Here is a 22,078-nt window from a genome sequence, read left to right on the forward strand (position 1 = left end):
ACCATTCGCTGTGTGACTACAATATGAGGAAATGGACGAACGCAGTGAGCCCTTGACAATATTGCAATTAGAATTTCAAAGCAATACGCCAGTCTAAAAGTATATTTTTTATGTCAGAAACCATTGAGGGGCTCTTTTCTGCACTGAAGAGACGTACGATATTGATTAGGTATACAGGCATGTAAATAATACCTAGTCTAAAAACAGGATAATATACTGAACAGAGATTGGAAAGTAAGGACATACAGTGTACTGTATACGCATCTTCAAAGAAGTAATTCCAAGGGTACAAGCAAGGATAGCGAGCTGGATAGCGCATAATGGAGTCATGCATTTCAATTTAGGGAATTAAAATAATCATAAATATTATTGGTATAACGGGATGGTTAAAAAAGACTAGACGTGTGTGTGCGCGTGTGTGCGGGCGCGCATTGCCCGGAGAACCGTTTGATCTACGATGGGCAACATCATATTATATTATAAGCGCTTCCACTAAAAATACTTCCATTTTATTATTCCTCCTTCCTCGAAAAAATTGTTCAAGTGTAGTAAAATTATTGCAACAATGCTATCAAATATCAAGTAATGCTGCACAGAAATTCGACATATTACATTGGTACTAATAGAAACTGTATCACTCGGACTTCAAGGTCTCTAAAATAATGCTTTTTAAACTTAAAGCTTAGATATTTGAAAATGAATCATGCGATCTCAATATCTCTCAGATAAATTACTTATCACAGTTTAAGTGTTTGGTATGTAATTTAAGAATGATATGCCTATGATGCCCCATTGTTCAGCAGGACATTGCGTGCGAAGCCGTGGGTAACTGCTTTTAAATATTATAAGTAATACTATTATTGCCTATACATTTAATAACATAAGGCATACATTCTGGAAGCCCGTTTTTTCTATCAAATAAATGTTGAATGTATAGGGAAAAGTTGACATTTTCCGAAACCTATGCAAATCCATTTAAAGTGACGTAAACGTTCTTGGCACATTTTAATACGGTCTCTATGGTAATAAGCTAAAATATATAGAAAGGTATTATACATTATTTGTTTAATTGGTTAGTCACTGGAATGTTTTTATTATAAAATAGGACACGAGTAAAAAATTTTGAATTTTAGGTATGCGATGTTCTTATTGACACGAAAAGTAAATTTAACGCTCTATAACGAAAGATCTAGAAATTAAACACAATTTCTATTCAATAATAATTATGAGCACGTACTATTTCGAAATTAAGTAACATAAAAATAGTAAATAACTTCTCGAGATAGAGATCGCAGTGGTGCCGAGACATTCAGTGCCAAATGCCGGCGGCAGCAGCAGAACTCCAGGTGAGGGGTTTTTAATTAAATAGCGCAGCACTGCAGTAAATGACCGCTTATCGCAGGTTATTAGCGCTTGTTGTGTCTCGCCACGAGGTCAGATCTGGACATTAAACCTAGATCGCTGAGCACACTTCATTTTATTTAGACTATCAATGTTATTACCTAATCTGTTCTGGTCGTCATAAACCTTCAATGGGCTCCATCGTTAAGGAAATATGATTGTAATATATATTACAAAGGTTTATAACACGAACAGATAAGGGCTTTCTGACATTTGCCGTAATTAATGACACCAGAATAAAGCACAACGTTTCACGCTTTGGATTTATCCTCTTCATCAAGTGTCAAAACATTTTTTGAATTAACACTTATTCTGTTGCTAACCACAATGGGCAAGTTCATTGTGTGTTGATTTGTTTTTAATATTGTATTGCACGTACTTTACTTTACGAATGATATGCTTTGAACCTTGATGAAGGAGGTAAATTCCAATACTTGAAACGTCATGTTCTATTTTTGTAATACACTATTGACAATGGAGAATGTCTAAAAATCTGCTATCGTAAATATAAAATTTATACCAAAAAATAACAGATAGTGTAAAAAATTTCAGTTAAACAAAATTCCTTTGGTAAATAGAATCAACGAATAAAAATTTAAACTATCGAAAGGGTTTTTCATAGTCGGAATAGTTTATTTTGTTGTTTAATTAATATATAAATTTTGGGACTTTTTGAGTCATATACGTCGTTGTCTCAAAAACTTACACCTGTACGCGTTTGTAGTAACAATGTGAGCGTGACCAAACCACCGGTAATTATTAAACTAATATTTATATTCTTACACCAGAAAGAAACAAAAATGTAAAATTAAAAAACACCCTAAAAAACCTATATATTTGGTTAGGTACTTCTTTCCGACAAGGAAAACTAAGAAGAGGTTGATCAACTCTAACAATTTATAACTTCTACTTCGAAGCTAAAATTTATCGTTGAAAAACATGTTTTGTCACAGTTCTAATGATTTTTAAGATATATTGATCTTAATTATTTTAGACCTCCAGTACAAGGTCGACAGTAACGATAAAAAAGTGCAAAGATCACAGACAGGATTTTAAACAACCTTAACTTAGACCCAAAGTCCGATGTCTTCAACCACTCGGCAACCAACTCTCCCTAATTACGAGGGATTATCGTATACGATGACATGAACACATGCGAGTAATACAATGTAGGTACGCTAGATCAGTGTCACGGAACAGGTTTCACCGAAGATCCATTAGGGTGAATTTTACAGTAGAGCTTAAATAATATTTCAAATGCATTAGATGTTTTCAATTCGTCACTAGCGCAATCTGGACTAAAAGTTAGATAGCAACTTTCTCTTTGCATGGCACTGCGATCAAGCAATGCATATTCATTGCTGTTTGCAGTGCACTAAGTTAAATTTTTATTCCTTTGTGTTTGATTATGCCTTCATAATCATTTGACGATAATCCATAAAGCCAAAACTAAACAGTCTATTAAAATAACACAAAACTACTTATTTCTAATTGTGAAATACCGATCTGTATTATTACCTGTGACGCAATATCGGCACAATGGAACGCGTCATATTGCTCATATCGTATGGACAAGGACGATCACTGACATAACACGGCAGATTAAACCCGCTCCGCAACAAACGGTCAGCGTCTGGTAATCAATCCTAGATCAATCCAGCGAACAATCAATCAATCTTGGTCGAGGTCAAGGACGAGGTTCAAAATTGCACCCACTGATCTGCGAGAGATTCATACAAGGGACTCCATTCATTTTATTTTGTACTTAATGGACCGTTGGGATTTAAAATATATAACCAGTGTATTATTCAAATGCTTACCAATTATTTTTTATCCTAAATATAAATTACTTTCTGATGAAGAACTGCACAAAAATGTAGAAATTTGTTTTCCTAGGTAGAGTATACTAGGCATGAAACAAAAGTAATCGCTATATTTAAAAGCGAGTAATGTATTCTTTTTAAATAAAATATATGACACTCAGTGACGATCCTTTCCTATACCCATTTTTCCGCTCTTCTCATATCCGTCGCAACGAAAAACAAGCGTACGTAACTCACATAAGTTATGAAATATAAGAAAATATTTAAAACAACTGTTAATTAATAACTGTTATTTTATAAATATGTTTAAAACATTACTGTGAAATATAGAAAAAAATACAATAAAAATTTTAAAATACAATCCTGGAAATTACAGACTTGTCTGTAAACTACAAGGTACGTCATATTACGTGTCTCCGTGTCTTATAACATAGTACTTAGATCTTTTAAGATATTCTTAACGTTCTTACATTCCTACATTCTTAGTTCTTTTACCTGAAGAAGAGATCAGATTGCAGATCTCGAAACGTAGCGTTACTGATTTCTTGTTTCACTGAACGATGGCAAATGTCCGGAAAAATCCTGTTTCCTTCACAATCTTTCCATCGTCAAAAATAACCTTCAAACAAAGAATACTTAGATTTTATGCAATGTAGCTAAATGCGTTATTATGACACATCTTAAAATGTTATATGGTTTTACTCAGTTCGTTAACAAATTTATTTACTCTGTAATGTTCCCGTTGCCACTTTGGTTACCCATAAGACTAATACATGTATATAGGCCTAAATGTCCACTAACGCTTAGCCAAATCCCTTGGAATGATTTGCACCACCATCGACCTTGAAATTCCCTATACATAAATGTATAATTTCCTATAATTTCAAGATCAGTTAGTTCTCAAGATATCTTGAGTCAAAATTAAATAGATAATGCTTTTTTGCGTTTTTGATTCAGCAGCGCGCAGAAGCTGATTAATTTTACACGGCTTATGAAACAGGTGTGTCAACTTTAACTAAATTGGAGCATTAAATCGTTTTATGTATACTGAACAACACATACACACAATGTGTAGTTACATAAGCCAATGCATAAAACATATAGTTTAATAAATAAACAAGGCGAGTGGTTTAAAAACATTACATTTTATTTTCCAAATAGTTTACGAGACACAGTTTCTAATCAGAGTTCTCTTATATAGTATTGTATCAATGAGCATTTGTAATGATTACGTAATTCCGCCGAGATAAAATAACTAAATCAATTAAACTGTGATAAATCGGGAAAGCTTGGAATTTAAGACTAACTGATTTATTGGGATCGCATTTCCAATTAAAGCCACAATTCAACACGGACCGATTTAACGTCGAAGTTTGCCAACCTACGCTAACAGATTTTTAATAAAACCTCGTCCATTCAGCAGATAGCGCCCGTTCTGAGTATGACATCAGTCTATGTTGGGACGTTAAACACGGCCATCAACACAAACATAAAGTGGATTTAACACAGAAACACGTCACCATGTAGTACAACAGTGATGTCACGTGGTCGGACTAATATGCCTCCGGAGTGGCACTTGTGTACACTGGACATGGGAGCATGACGTCATCGCTGTGATGTATAATCTGCTGCTTGTAAATATTTGTTTGTGAATGTTGAACAACTGTTTTTCCGTGGTTCTCACATAGAGTATGTGCATTACAAACTGGCAATACCTCTAGTACACTTATACTCGTAGATACATATATTTACGTTCAAAACCGGTTCTACTGTTGGCCGTCTTGAATTTAGCTTCATAAAAATAAGGTTAAAACTCAAACACTTTACCCATTAAATTTCCCAGTCGTGGAATTGTTGAATATGTCACACTTTAACGAATTGATCTATATGCACTAATCGTGTTTTATCTTTTTCCATATAACGTTTTTGGTTGACTTTTAAACTTTCGCACTTCAACTACAAAGTAATAAAAACCTTATACTTTACAATAAAAGTAAAACAATGTTTGGATTAATATTGGATTTATCTGAGAAATTAATATATTTCTAATAATTATACAACAATAAATAAGAGCTTTCTATTGTTTGAGGTTTGACATCTGGAGTAAAGCTCTAGGTGGTTTGACTACACATATTGTAGCACATCCATTTGCTGGATAGAAATGCACAGTCATTATTGTAGTGCTGTTTTCGGACTTACACACCATTTATGACAAATATCCATGTTTATTGTTATTATGTTTATGTTTGTGGTAGAGAGGGCTTAATAGCCCTAACTCCGCCTTTTTAATAAAGGCATTTTTCATTTCATTTCATTTCCATTTTTATTACCGCAATAGTTCACCTTCCCGAGGATGGGGGCAAGGGCTCTCGCAAAGGGCGGAAAGATACGGTGTGAACTAACGAGAACTAACCATTTCTAACCCGTACACTCGCCCGAGTCTACGTTTGTGGGCACTTCGAAGGGATTAGGTCGTTGCAGTACATTTTATTTGTCATTTACCACACATGCTAAACGTGTGTTACGATAATAATAGTGATTTGAAGTGATATAGACAGATATGCCAACCTTACTGCATCTCTGTAGGAATGAAGTGTACAATAGAGCGCACAGGAAAGAAGCCGGAAAAACAATTTACACACACACACACACACACACACACACACACACACACACACACACACACACACACACATATATAAGCATACAAACTGGTTTTTCTTGAAATTGACAAGAGGAATTTACCTTAAAATAACCGATCGTCAACCACGGTAGGTTGAGGTCGAATGGCGGATTATATATAAAAAAAAAAAAAAATAAAAATACGAACTAAAATTTTTTCTCAGATATTTCATTTACTTACGCTCTTAATAACAACTGTTAGACGTAGATAAATGTTAAATCTTTGTCACCGATACAGACCGATTATTCAGCTGAAAGTGTTCTCATTGAGATTGAGTCTCGTTGTCTACTCTTAGGTGTCCGACGGTCTAAGTGTTAGAGAGGGCTTCTTAGCCCTAACTTCGCCTGGTAAAATAAGACATTCTTTACTTTTACTTTTTTACGGTTACATCACTATTATTTATCTGTCTGACGATCGTTTTTAAGTAGTTCAAGCAAAAAATACGAAATGAAAAAATGTATCAAGTAATATTTTTATTCCTTTCGATACCCTTAAAACACTAGCTAGGGAGAGGATCCATATCTTTGGGGAAATTTCTTTATAGACATAAAGAAAATTAAGGTAGTGTGCTTATACATTGGAAACTGGCTCTCAGCTTACACACTAGAAGCATGATACAGGTACACTTGGTAACTAGCGGTATCTGTGGAGTAACAACGGAACTACTGGTTACACAGCAACGAGTGGACGAATTTGTTAATTGATTCACGCATATCTATAATTCCTTTATCGATGGTGTAGGATTTCTGACGGATACTTCTCGAACACATGGCCAAGGTACCCATGTCATCAAAATTTGTTAGTCATTGTGATGATTTAAAAATTAGATTCCAGTAGTGTGACTGGCAGAGAGATCTTACGTTTGTCAGATTCAACCAGCAACTACATTATATAACGTCCTTCACCTATGTACTTCTTATTTTGCCCGTTTAGTTCCCATTAAGATCTACAACCCATGATGAATAGACAGTTCATGTAGACAGTTAGTTCAACCTTTACTTAGGAAAAACTCTCCGTTATCAGAGATTAAAATAAGTGGTTTACATCGGGTTTGTCGATTACAGTTTACAAAGTGAATTAGGAAGGAGCCTCGCCACACAGTAAAAAAACTAAAACGTTTCATTAGAACCATCACAAGTGCATGAATGAAGATTATGTTTGTAACCCTAACACGCTGAATGATGATTAAGCATCATATCCGATGGCAAAATTGAGTTAATAATGTAAATTAGATCCAATCGCCGATATACGGGTGTAAGCACATATTCAACTTTACGTTATCATTTGTCCATGACGTGAAGAGTTAATGCTGTTTACGAGCAAATATTCAAAGCCGCTTTCCCATGTCGCATTGACAATATTATAGGACTACAGACCTAATGGATTCCCGGATACTGCTAATGACGCGAGTGGTTCATGTTATCAGTATTGGGTTTACACCCTAATTGGGTTATTATGGTTTGTTTTGTGGACAAACGGTTTATCTAACATTTAAAAAACTTGACTGGACCTGATAGTATTTTTTTACGGCAACAGTTTGTAGTTTTCTGATTTGTTGCCTGAATTTATGTACAGCTGTGAGAGATGTTAGAGGTAGGCTTAGATGACCTCAAACTATTTTAATTTATTACGCTGAAGACGTATATACAGGGTGTTTCATATGTGTCTAAAATCAATTGTGAGAGAACGAACTATCCTTGAAGAGTAAACACAAAGGGTTCTCTATAGCATATATTCTTAAAAACAGTTTAAAAATAGGCCCATGATTCATTAAATCTGAAATTGGCAAATGACTAATAATAATCCATTTTTGTCATTTTAGCAGTTACCTTCACAATTAAATTTTTGCTATCAGACGTAAAATTTAAGTAGGTCATATAATGCATCAGATTATTTGGGATATTTCGTCGTTTAGTTAAACGCATAGTTTATTGATTTATCATGCATAATATACACGCTGAAAATATGTAAAATTGTAATACAACTTTCATTTGCCACTTCTGCCACCAACAATATTTTTCTGTGTTCTTAATAAATTAAATTACTGAATATGAATTGCTCTATGAATTTAAAAAAATCATATGTTATCAACTTGTTATAAAAAAACATTTAAAACTCGAGAATCAAGGTCGTGGATTATAAATTTTGTCAATTTGTGTACTTACATTTTTTAAAGTGTTTAACTGTTCTTGATGGAAGAAACTTTCGTTAGAAGGATTTAATCTTTTGGGTGATCTATCAAAACTTCAATTATCAATAATATAAAAAAACGACAATATAATAGCTGTTTAAGGCGATATTTGACGAGTTCTGTAACTTAGACTATTGATAAAAGTTGTCCGGGTAACAGTTCTAATTAGAATACAAAAACTCTTCTATACTCTATTTTCAAAGAGGTCACTAAGTATGAAATAGTAGTTTACGAACAGTTTTTGAGTGAAAACCAAAGCTATATACGTGTGTCAAACAAAGTTCTTGATTAAAAAGGACATGATTAAAAAGAAAATAGGATAGAACGTGACAACGAGGAAATATTTTATTGTTATTAAATGGGTTTTTATCATATTCTCTATGTTGAGACGGGTCATCAAGAAATAGTGTGGAGGATGAAAATCACATTTTTAAAACTAAAAAGTAGTAACCATTATTACAATACCTATATCATAGACCGTGGCAATCACTAAGCACATTTATAACTAATCTATGTGGTGGACAGTGATAGATATATGGAGTGCGAATCGAGTTGAAAGAGACATTACTTCACTGGAAAAAATTATGTCAATGCCAAATCAATCGTATGCAAAGCAATTAAAATGCTCTCGTTGCAATAAAATGACTTGTTCAAGCAGTATGACGTTCATTGATGAACACGCAGATTTCTTTAAGTACCCGACAGTGTATCCTCCAAAAAAGTTGTCCATTAAAGCTGCAGTGATAAATTTCAATCGCCAGTACAAAAAGTATTATTCATTAGCTGTTCCATTCGCAGACTTGTCGGAGGAGGTTAATGTTTACTCAAGGGCGTTTCTGGGCGTCACATTCATAAACACTGGATGTCGATTGGAATCAGAAAGCTATCAACACCTATCCGCCCGGCTGTTGCAGGTAAATGTGCAGTTTTAATTGTCGGTTGCTGCAACCAGCGTAAAATAAATCAACTTTAAATTAGGGGTTGTCTGTTTTCGAGACATACTTCTGGTTATCTTTCATCTGATTATACTGGAAAATTAATTTCCAGGCCACATGGAGGTGTATGTACCTGCAGGTTTGTTAAGTTTAAAGCGATGTTAAAACACATTTTAATTGGTTAAAATCACTGTAGGCTAAATCATACAAAGTAGCAATATGCTGCTATCTACATATCAAAAAAAAGGTTTCACTTAAGTTCAATGGTACAATTCATTCAAAGTCTATAGTTAATTTTCAGTATGTCGTGTGGATACATATACAGGCATAGAAACTATATAGGAATGAAACTTGTAAAGCCCCCAGGCAGGCAGAAGACATATATCGCATCAGCCTACTGAGAAATTGGTTTCAATTATGGTTAGCTAAATCTTATGGAGAGGCAGTCACGATTATCAAACTCGGTGATGCCTTTATAGCAGTGAAGCTTCTTTAAATTTCTTATCTATCTGTCAACATATTCTTCGGATATCGTGCGGGACATCACAAGAGAGACAGAAGTGAAATGTTGCAAGTACCTCTGAGTGGTAGACTTCGCTAACGCTGAGTCAATAATGGCTTTGAAACGTATGGGAAAGATACGCTGTAAATAAATGCCACCCCATACTACCGTAGCTGTTGTGGAAAGCTGCTATTTTATACTATGTAAATTAACAAAGCGATATAAAAACCATCTTTTGTCTATTTATTTAAACTATTCAATTACATTATATGCAAAGATAACTGTATATACGTATTGCCCAATTCAATAACGCAACGACATAAAACCAGTCCTAACCACAATCGCTCTTATTTGTTAGATTTTTTCTGAATCTGGTATCAAATCTAAAACTATCTTTAGTAAGATAAGCATCTATAACGAGTTTTGTACACACAATAACTGTAATTTTAGGCTTGAGGTAACTCCGACCGAGATTAATATAGTTTGTTTGTAAGAGTATGAATCTACTAAAAATAGCGCCAACTGAGAATATACACAGAGACAGCGCTGACTGAGAGTAGTAGTCGTAATATTATTAGAAATCTACACAGAAATAGCGAGGAAATAGGCAGGAGAAACAGTATTTCTCTAAGTATAGCACCAACTGAGAGTAGTAGCTGTATTTCTATTAGTAAAATCTACACAGATATAAATCCATCTGAGATTAGTGGCGGTACTTCTATTACTACAATCTAAACAGAAATAAATCCATTTGAGAGTGGTAGCTGTATTTCTATCGGTAAAATCTACACAGAAATAGAGCCAATTGAGAGTAGTAAGCTGTATTTCTATTAGTAAAATCTACACAGATATAAATCCATCTGAGATTAGTGGCGGTACTTCTATTACTACAATCTAAACAGAAATAAATCCATTTGAGAGTGGTAGCTGTATTTCTATCGGTAAAATCTACACAGAAATAGAGCCAATTGAGAGTAGTAGCTGTATTTATATCAGTAAAATCTACACAGAAATAAATCCATCTGAGATTAGTAGCTGTGTTTCTATTAGTAAAATCTACACAGAAATAGAGCCAACTGAGAGTAGTAGTTGTAATTTTATTGGTAAAATCTACACAGAAATAGAGCCAACTGAGAGTAGTAGTTGTATTTTTATTAGTGGAATCTACACAGAGACAGGGGCAATTGTGAGCAGTAACGTGTATTTCGAGTTGTAATGGTTTCTCAATTCTGACTCAACAATATTGCCGGCAAGTAAAAATAACATTTCCTTCGCCGTGATCGGTTGTTTTCTCAGGAAATAGTGTTTCTATTTCCAAACAATTTCAGTCACGAGTATATTATGTATAAACTCCGAACCATGTGAGTTATTGAATTATACTTCTTGTTGAAACTAGCGTTACTCAACAAGTTTAATAAAATAAATAATGGCCACCATTATTATTACATTTAAGCATCATGAGCAAATGATGATAATTAATTTGGCTCACTTGCAAAGTATATCGTGTTTTTTATATGAATTTAAACTACCCTTGTACATTTAGGGTTAATTGCTTACAGAATTATCAAAATTGTCAATAACTTAATACACAAGTTAAAAAACTTTATTACTTTGACCACAATATAAAATGTGATTATTTATTTGATTTTTGAACTTATATTTAATACATTAGTTTCTTAGTTCTGCGGGTGAAGTTTAAGACATGTGACCCTAACTTATCCTGCGTAAATAAGGAATATTTAATTTCGTTTCATCATATTGAGTTCAATACTCGGCATTCGTGAATACCTGAATACCTCTACAGATTCTGAGGAGGTCTTAGGAGTGATATGCCAGACATACAACAGTAATTATTCCTCAGATTTAACAAATGCGGTAGGAAAACAATAGGCTTACAGTAGAACAACTAATTATTCATTATATGAAAGGTAACTTGATGAATGCTTCAGATCTAGTAGGCCTAGACCTCAATATATGCATTTTCACTATTAAATTGTGTAATCGATTTCCGCCGTCTCCACACGTTTAAAAATTCAGGTTTGTTCAGTTTTATTACAGCATACATAAATAAATATATAGATTTGCACGTTAATTTAAAAAAATGTTATATCTATATAAATAAAAATGAATTTCCGTTCGTTAGTCTCGCTAAAACTCGAGAACGGCTGAACCGATTTGGCTAATTTTGGTCTTGAAATGTTCGTGGAAGTCCAGGGAAGGTTTAAACGCTGAAAATAAACAAAGAAAATATAACAAAATTGCAAGGAAAATACTAAAAACGACAATTTGATTTTCCCATACAAACTGTTCTTACCTGTCAAACGTTTGATTGATGTTTATGTATAGATAATTAGTTTAACAGCTGTAACAAATACAAATGACGAAGTGTCTCAGTATCATATGTTTACTTACTACTGCATGCAATTTTGGGTAAAACAGTTGTCGCCATTATAGGTTAACATTATTAGTGCAAGAAAACATTAATATCAGATACTGCTTACAATGCTGAGAAGAAAACGACCTAACATAGGTCGTCGAAGTAGATCGAATGTGCGGCGAGCTACCTCACGCGATAATCGCACTGATGACCAGCAAAAGACTGATAACGATAACAGTCGTATTGGTATGGCACATTTGAGTTCTACAGTAAATCAGAATGAAGTGGATAGACAAAGAATGCAACGAGTTCGGGCACATCGATCACAACAGCAGCGAGCCCGGGAAAAGGAAATTGGCCGATTCCGCAAACGCAATGCTCCTGTGAACCTGGAACGAGTAGCATTCTCCTACGATTCAGAAATCGATTATAGTGCCGACAAATACAGTACATCCAAATATCGCTGAATGTTATTATCTTAGATTGTTATTGGTGAATGTTCGTGGTCCGACATCGTTTCAACAATTGAGAACAGTTGATGGACATCTGTGTACTACTTACCGTGAGGCGTGTCAACTATTACAGTTACTCGAGGATGATTTACATTGGGATAATACGCTCAAGGATTCCATCATATCTTCACCACATCAAATTCGAACATTGTTTGCGATTATAATATCCACATGTTTCCCTTCGAATCCGAAAGATTTGTGGATGAAATATAGGGATGACATGTCTGAGGATGTGCTACATCGTGTGCGATGTCAAATTCGAATCCTACACTACTAATTAATTATTCCGAAATTTACAATTAGACATTGATCATGATAGAATATATGTGTTTATTGATGGCAAATAAAGTACTGTCATGTTTGGGCCTGACAGCACCCAATATTTTATGTCGAAGATTTTTGTTACACATGGTAAAGTATATTATCTTTATATGTTTACGCACAGCAAAAAAAGACAAAAGATATAGTTTACAAGAAAGCTTTAAATTGATTCCCTGTATTGATTGCCTTTTGTCCGATATGATAATGATGATAATTTGACAATAAATGTGTTATATTTAATGTATGCAAAAATGTCACTGTTTATAATTTCTGATTCCAGGTGCTGAAACCAACAAAAAATTCAGCTCTATGAATTTTTATTCATACAGATTTGTGATGCTATTAATGCCGTTGCAAATGCAGAAAATGTGGAAAAAAATACAATTTTGACGGCCAATTACATTGGAAGCTCGCGCCACATGCACGAATACGCGCAAGATGCAATGTCGTATGTTATAAAATATGGCCGTCCGGACCGATTTACTACATTCACCTGTAACCCACAATGGATGGAAATTAAGAAAGAACTGCTACACGGCCAAACACCAATTGATAGGCATGACATCACTGCCAGAGTGTTTAAGCAAAAATTAAAATCTTTAATGAATTTCATTATAAAGCATCGTGTGTATGGCCAAGTACGTTGTTGGATGTACTCTGTTGAGTAGCAAAAGCGTGGTCTGCCACATGCGCACATATTAGTTTGGTTTGATATATTAAGGCCAGAAGACATTAATTTCATAATTTCAGCCGAGATTCCCGATGAAACACTTGACCCAAAATTGCATGCAGTAGTAAGTAAACATATGATACATGGACCTTGCGGAGTTTTCAACAACTCCCCCTGTATGGTCGACGGCAAGTGTTCTAAGCGATACCCTAGAGCATTGATTGCTGAAACCATCTCGGGAAATGATCGTTACCCTTTGTACTCGTATCGTCGGCAATCAGTTGAGGACGGTGGGCGATCTGTAATTGTGAAGATAAAAGGACAACATTTTGATGTAGATAATCGTTGGATTGTGCCGTATTCGCCAATATTGTCCAAAACTTTTGAAACTCACATCAATGTGGAATTTTGTAACTCTGTCAAATTGACAAACTACATAATTATGTAAATGTGTTAACAAAGGTAGCGACATGGCCAAGAGGTAAGTGAAACGAAGTTCACCGGGTCAGCTAGTTTATTATAAAAGCATTTATTATAAATTCAGTAAAACTAAATGGCAGATAGAACACGACTTGTCCATTGTATTTTACAGAAAGGAAGTAGCCGAAACTGGATGTTTTACCAAATCCTTTCTTTTGGGAGTGTCAAAAGACTAAAAATCTATGATTGATGTACGTACCGTTCAGCACAATCGGCTTATGAAAGTAAAGAGGAATATTTGCTGTGTTAGTTTCTTTAAATTTTTAACATTTTTTAAGAATTTCTTTTGAATTTAGCAACAGATAAAATGTAAGGAATATATGGCAGAGGTTTGAAATCGACCACAGCACAGAAAAAATTATTCTACATAAATAAACACCTGAGAAAAGAGGTCTATAGGCCCGTTTTTATGCAGTAATCAAATTCAGAGGATACAACTGGAAAACTCTGATGGTGCACAGGTCCTGTCCCATATTTCAAACGAATATTTCAAACGACGTTTTTCTATCGTTACTTAACCGTACAATGTGTATAGGACTGATGAGAAAAAGAAAGGAATCTATAAATTTAAAATTATCGCGGTTGAAATAATCAACGGTGTCTTACTTATTTCGTCATAGCAGAAAAGAATGTATTTTCTAAACCATTTTGACCACAACACAAATTTGAAATCGACAACACAATAATGCTATTCCACAGATTGAAATTGTAGGGAATATATTCGTTATTTAGAAGCTATAACTACATTGGATTTCTTAACTTTGAAAAGACCAGAGACAAAAGATTCAATTATCCATATCATAACAATAGGATGTTGTTCGAGGTACCTGGTAGTATGACACACTATGACTCCAAAATTAGGGGTACCAAAATAAGGGACTTTTGGCCCCAAAAAGGAGGCCAAGAATCCCTTATTTTGGTTTTGACGTTTATGTCATTATGAGTCGTCGGTTTTACAAACTTTTACATGTATACGAAATTACAGATGAAATCATTTCCTACATAGTACGTTCTTATATGTTACCGTTTAATATGTATAAGCTCGATTAAGTTAGAAATATTCGAAAAAACTCTTCATGTTTTGCCAAACTTCTATTTCTAGTGCGTTAAGACTTCGTTGCCATAAATAAAATGTACCAAAGAAGTTTATAGAGAATTAAATTTACTTCAAAACGAGTTCCTGTTTCGTCGTTTAATTAGAGTTTAATCAAAAGTTACAAATTTATACATTCTTGATACATTAAAAGGTTGTTTTTTCTATTTAAATATTTGAGCCACCCATAGGGTCGAGGGCTTTTAGTCTATTCTACCAATTGGTACGTTAAAAGGTCCCATAGTTGGTTTTTTCGCTAATTAAATCTCCTTCTAGACCCTTGACTTTGCCATTCGTTGACTAACTATCAGCGAAGTCCAAAGCATTAACTCGCTAGTTCTTAGTCTCAAAACCCTCATATTAAAGAACAGCCATAAACAAAACAAAAGAACAAGAACGCAAAAAGTAATCGAGAATGGACTACCCCATTGGATTTCCACTGTGCTGTACAACGGTGGCTAAAATAATAACCTTAGGACCTCACACGTTCCACGTAAAAGATTTTTTAAATTCCACTCTTAGAACCCTGCTTCGTACTATACAAACGAAATTTGATATTCCTATTTCAACCTAAGTGTTAAAAATCATTCTTGTGTATCCATAGAAATTGATGTAAAGACAAAAATAAATAAATTGAACTACAATAAAAATGTTTCTATGACTACTTCATCAGATACATCATTAAAAGACAAAAATGGGTCGTGAGAACATAGGTTTTCGTTTACTTCTAGTAACTAGTGTACTTATCACGACCAAATACACACTCTGGTATAAGGCATATAACAACTACAAAAAGAAGAACCCCGGCGAGTGAACTACCCGCAACAGCGATCTTCCTTCTCTTTGGATTAAATTTTGTAAGTAAATAATTAATTTATTCTTTCAGTTTAACTATACGCCTGAGAGAGAAAATAATTATATTTAATACCTTATTTTGTTACAGATAAAAATCCAGATATTAATTTTATTCTAGAAAAAAAACGAATCTATTTTTATGCTATCAGGAGCAGAAGCAGATGTAACGATTAGGTTTTTGGTAACTTTGATTATACTTGTATTAGTAGTGTAACTATAAAACGTACCGAGCACATCCATATAAGAAAATATTCAAAATATTATTTTTGAAATACTTGTATTAATGTACAGTTATATTTTAATTACAATTAACGTGAAATATTTCAAATTGACCAAACTATAGGAATTAAAATTAAGCATAAATTGGTCTAAATCTATTCAGAAATAGTCTTTAATTATATAGATAACGTATATGTTTTGCATAATTGGTGTCGACATATATTCACATTTGTAATTTTTCTGTCTACCCAATTTTAATCATACATATGTATTTGCGGTTGTAGTATAATTTATACAATCTGATCTGGTACCAACTGATATGATGAACCACAATTTCTTTAAAATGTGGATGAAAAATAATCGTATATCAGAGTCAGCTATATAATTATGTATATATATATATATATATATATATATATATATATAATGTATATGTATGTATATAGTGTTTGGTCATGTCTACGAGTGGAAGTTAACTTATTTATATATTTTCATCCCACCCCTTCGGCCACATTATTCATATCCCTCCAACTGACCTCCTCCCTTACTCTACTCATTCAACTCCAAATTTTGCATATAACATCAGTGAAGCCTGTTGCGATACTTGTTGTGTGGCATACTGCTGTAGTAGATAAGACATATTTCTTGGATAACCCTTAAAGATCTGGTTGCAGTAGAATTAATATTAATGTAAAGTAGATAAATCTAAAGGAGATAAAGAAAACTTCCCCTTTCATACAAGGAAAAATACGTGCTCTTAATTGAGCACAAGTAGTATAATAACAATTAACAACAAAAACACATTTTGTTACGTATGAAAGTTTTGAGGAAGCCTGAATTTATTATGTAAACTAATTATGTAAACTTAATTTGTATTATAAGTTCTTCAACTCAAAATACTAATTTAATCTTGTTTAAATTTTGGACTGTGAACCCAAATTTGAAAGATACATTTATGCAACATTTATGTAAGTCATAGTTATCAGTTATGCCGTTGTGTGACTACGTGCATGGACGAAAACCGCTTTTAACAGTAATGCATGAAAACCTTCGGTTACGCTTAGCTAATATTTCGGTCAATCTTTTTCCTACCCGATACACGTTGAGTCTGGCTGTTTATTTCTCATTTTTTAATGATGTGTTTTATTAGTTTCATGGTAGCCCTATGAATTGAACACTTAGTTTCATTTCAATACATAAGTATTTGAGCTTGTGAATGAAAATCCGAAAATCTCGGTCATTTAATGAAATGTTACAAAAGAAATACTAATTAACCAAAAACTTTTCTTTCACGACTTTAATTCATGAAGAAGTAGTTACTAAATGTATCAAGCAAGGCATTGAATGGTAAGGACATTTCTGAAGCACTTGTCCAGTAATTGGTCTAGTGACTACCCCCTTTGACTACCATAATGCATTAACTAGGTGCCTCATTCCCCCAGTGTATGGACAAGTGACATATCTGTTCAACAGTTGATATACTCAGCTTCTGTTTGATCTACTATTGTAACCCGCACGAAAATAGACCGTCGACATTGAGGCGGTGTTGCCATATCACTGCTAAACAAAAGTTGTTTGCGCTATAACGTTTGCTTGATTTCCTCGTGTGCAAACTACTTTCGTGCGGACTGCTTTAGTTTGAATTTTGCACCTGTTAAACAGCAATAAAGCTAACTATTTTGTTTATTTCCAGAGTAAGCTACTGTACCCGATTGGAAATTTAGAGTCTCTATTGACGTTTCCTGCAGCTTCGCCAAGCTATAGCAACTCATCCGCTGGAGCTGGTGTGTTGTTCCAGTGAGTTTCCCAAATCGAAGTCTCCTGCAGTTTCGCCAAGCCATAGCGTACTGCAACTCATCCGCTGGAGCTGGTGTGTTGTTCCAGTGAGTTTCCCAAATCGAAGTCTCCTGCAGTTTCGCCAAGCCATAGCGTACTGCAACTCATCCGCTGGAGCTGGTGTGTTGTTCCAGTGAGTTTCCCAAATCGAAGTCTCCTGCAGTTTCGCCAAGCCATAGCGTACTGCAACTCATCCGCTGGAGCTGGTGTGTTGTTCCAGTGAGTTTCCCAAATCGAAGTCTCCTGCAGTTTCGCCAAGCCATAGCGTACTGCAACTCATCCGCTGGAGCTGGTGTGTTGTTCCAGTGAGTTTCCCAAATCGAAGTCTCCTGCAGTTTCGCCAAGCCATAGCGTACTGCAACTCATCCGCTGGAGCTGGTGTGTTGTTCCAGTGAGTTTCCCAAATCGAAGTCTCCTGCAGTTTCGCCAAGCCATAGCGTACTGCAACTCATCCGCTGGAGCTGGTGTGTTGTTCCAGTGAGTTTCCCAAATCGAAGTCTCCTGCAGTTTCGCCAAGCCATAGCGTACTGCAACTCATCCGCTGGAGCTCGTGTGTTGTTCCAGTGAGTTTCCCAAATCGAAGTCTCCTGCAGTTTCGCCAAGCCATAGCGTACTGCAAACTCATCCGCTGGAGCTGGTGTGTTGTTCCAGTGAGTTTCCCAAATCGAAGTCTCCTGCAGTTTCGCCAAGCCATAGCGTACTGCAACTCATCCGCTGGAGCTGGTGTGTTGTTCCAGTGAGTTTCCCAAATCGAAGTCTCCTGCAGTTTCGCCAAGCCATAGCGTACTGCAACTCATCCGCTGGAGCTGGTGTGTTGTTCCAGTGAGTTTCCCAAATCGAAGTCTCCTGCAGTTTCGCCAAGCCATAGCGTACTGCAACTCATCCGCTGGAGCTGGTGTGTTGTTCCAGTGAGTTTCCCAAATCGAAGTCTCCTGCAGTTTCGCCAAGCCATAGCGTACTGCAACTCATCCGCTGGAGCTGGTGTGTTGTTCCAGTGAGTTTCCCAAATCGAAGTCTCCTGCAGTTTCGCCAAGCCATAGCGTACTGCAACTCATCCGCTGGAGCTGGTGTGTTGTTCCAGTGAGTTTCCCAAATCGAAGTCTCCTGCAGTTTCGCCAAGCCATAGCGTACTGCAACTCATCCGCTGGAGCTGGTGTGTTGTTCCAGTGAGTTTCCCAAATCGAAGTCTCCTGCAGTTTCGCCAAGCCATAGCGTACTGCAACTCATCCGCTGGAGCTGGTGTGTTGTTCCAGTGAGTTTCCCAAATCGAAGTCTCCTGCAGTTTCGCCAAGCCATAGCGTACTGCAACTCATCCGCTGGAGCTGGTGTGTTGTTCCAGTGAGTTTCCCAAATCGAAGTCTCCTGCAGTTTCGCCAAGCCATAGCGTACTGCAACTCATCCGCTGGAGCTGGTGTGTTGTTCCAGTGAGTTTCCCAAATCGAAGTCTCCTGCAGTTTCGCCAAGCCATAGCGTACTGCAACTCATCCGCTGGAGCTGGTGTGTTGTTCCAGTGAGTTTCCCAAATCGAAGTCTCCTGCAGTTTCGCCAAGCCATAGCGTACTGCAACTCATCCGCTGGAGCTGGTGTGTTGTTCCAGTGAGTTTCCCAAATCGAAGTCTCCTGCAGTTTCGCCAAGCTATAGCGTACTGCAACTCATCCGCTGGAGCTGGTGTGTTGTTCCAGTGAGTTTCCCAAATCGAAGTCTCCTGCAGTTTCGCCAAGCCATAGCGTACTGCAACTCATCCGCTGGAGCTGGTGTGTTGTTCCAGTGAGTTTCCCAAATCGAAGTCTCCTGCAGTTTCGCCAAGTGAGGTTCCCAAATTGAATTTTCCCTTGTCCCGGACGGTTTCATACAGTACTTTATGACCATTTTAAAATTTGCCAAATTTGGTAGCAATTTTATTCAGGTGCCCTATTATATGAGTATGCCTTACTTGTTATACTATTAACTGATCATGTTTCCATTGCTGAATAAATTTTCTAATTACGAAAGTTTACGGTAATTATTGCAACTACAAAATTATAGATATATTCAACAACAAATCACCGATAGCATTAAAATAATAATGTTAATTTAACCTATATATATATGTATATATATATATATATATATATATATATATATATATATATATATATTTAAGTTACAATGTAACTGCGATTTCACTAGCTTCAAAAAACTTTAATGTATATATTAATGGAAACACATCAAAGTTGATCGATTTAACTTCGTCAAGAATAGCAGTATTTCAGAATTTTGATATATTTATATGCCATAAATACAGTAGCAGGATGCAAAGAATCGAGCAAATAGAGTTTAAATATCAAATTAACAGATATGTATACGTAAGAAGGCGGTTGTGTTGTTTTGTTGTTTTTTGGATAAAAATCCTTGTCAGAATATTAATTAATCAGCAAAATGAACGCACAGGCTAACCCTAACAGGGAGACGATATTTTGCTAATCCTGCATTCCAACATTGCACAATCCTGCAAATACATACCTTTTTCACCAATTAATTACCAGGTAATCATACAAGGTGAAAGTCTGGATAACGTGAAACTTCGAGCAACCTTGTGTAAAACAAATAGTGTAAATTAGAAATGAAAAATGATGATTTAGGACCATATAGTGGGCAAAACCAAAGTGACATTAAAAACAAAATGTATGCTTTATTTGTATTGTAAAATTGTCATTGAAAACAAGAGCGAGCTATAGAAAGATCACAAGACAAGTAGCCCAACAGCCGATTCTGGCCAAACACCGGGGTCTGCGAGGCCATACTCAGCTGTCGTAATGATGACAGAACAGAGAGAAGAGGCACCAGCTCTTATATAAATTTAGCCCATACTATCACTTTAGCCCAAAGAACATTTTAGTCCAGTTATGCATGTCAAATAGGTACATTATTGGTTAAAAATGTAAGGAATAATGTATAAAGGACCTGATAAGGCTGTCTTTGTGGGCTGAGCGTCAGCGAAGCCTATCACTCAAGGGGCAAGAAAATTGTTGTTCCTGTCTACCCTTAAATCTGAAAAGCAAATATCTAAAGGAAAAAATAACCTATAGACTTAAAAGTTTTTCTTAAACCTTTATTTCTATAAAACTAAAGCCAAGGGTAATGGTGATTAGTATGAGCATTAGGTAAAAGTTTTCTTATGGTTATCCACGATGAAGACGAGAAAATTGTAGAATAAATAAGTTTGTAAACAGAATGTGTCACATAACTTCGATAAAATAACATGTTTCTTCTTGTCTGTGCTGGGAATTTGTAGGTATGCTATCCAGCCTCAAGACAGTATTAGACATATACCGCCTTCACCGTCAATGGGTGGTGCGATAACACTAGGAATATTCTGGCGGCACCGGATTGTATGTTATGTTATCCTCAAGGAAGCATTAATAATAATTGATGCCAACCATGGGATATAGGAAATACACAGGCTTTGGAGAAATACTCTTTTGATAACTTGTAGACATAGACAACCTAAGTTTGTCGACTATTTTAATGAAACCTTAAATATAGACAATTTTAAGCAATTGCAAACTAGAACATTATAGGCGTATTGTAAGGAAATATGCATTTAACTCGGTTGTATAAAAGCAAACTCACTAAAAACATTGTTTCTTTAATTTTCTTGTTAAAATAAACCTCAAAGATGTTTATAGTTATAGATTGCTAAACAAATATTTTCAAAATGAATAGAAAAAACATGTCAAATATTTTTACCTATGCATGCATGATATTTTAGGAATGCTAAATCTATATAACGATTTTAAAGTATCTTGTTAAAAAATATACATATAATCACAAATAATTCTGAATATAGTTAAATATAATATAAAACCTAACTGGGATCTAATTACAATAATAGCGATTAATTAATATTTCACGGAGATTTTAAAAAGAAAATATTTTTTTTGCATCTCACAAAAATTACACTTTGACCAGGATGACCTAATAGGTTATTTTTACATAAACTATAAAATTGAATTTTCTGTATAATTAGATTAAATGTGTGCATGCAAAATCAAAATTCTTCATGATCATCTCATAACTATCAGATTATTTACTAAGTGAAACACTGTGGGGAAAAACTAAATAACGTGTGAAACATTAGCAAAGGGGTTTTTGTGTTATTTTGCTAATAATTAATTCTCCTTTTTCATTTGCGGTATG

General features: G+C 35.2%; 1 protein-coding gene across 1 annotated transcript in view; it reads right to left on the reverse strand.

Annotated features, from left to right (window-relative positions):
* The window catches only part of LOC124366014, a 435,131-nt gene that overhangs the window by 310,293 nt on the left and 102,760 nt on the right, over nucleotides 1-22,078 (reverse strand). The window lies entirely within an intron of this gene.

The sequence above is a fragment of the Homalodisca vitripennis genome, chromosome 7 (assembly GCF_021130785.1).
Source record: "Homalodisca vitripennis isolate AUS2020 chromosome 7, UT_GWSS_2.1, whole genome shotgun sequence".
Lineage (NCBI taxonomy): Eukaryota > Metazoa > Arthropoda > Insecta > Hemiptera > Cicadellidae > Homalodisca > Homalodisca vitripennis.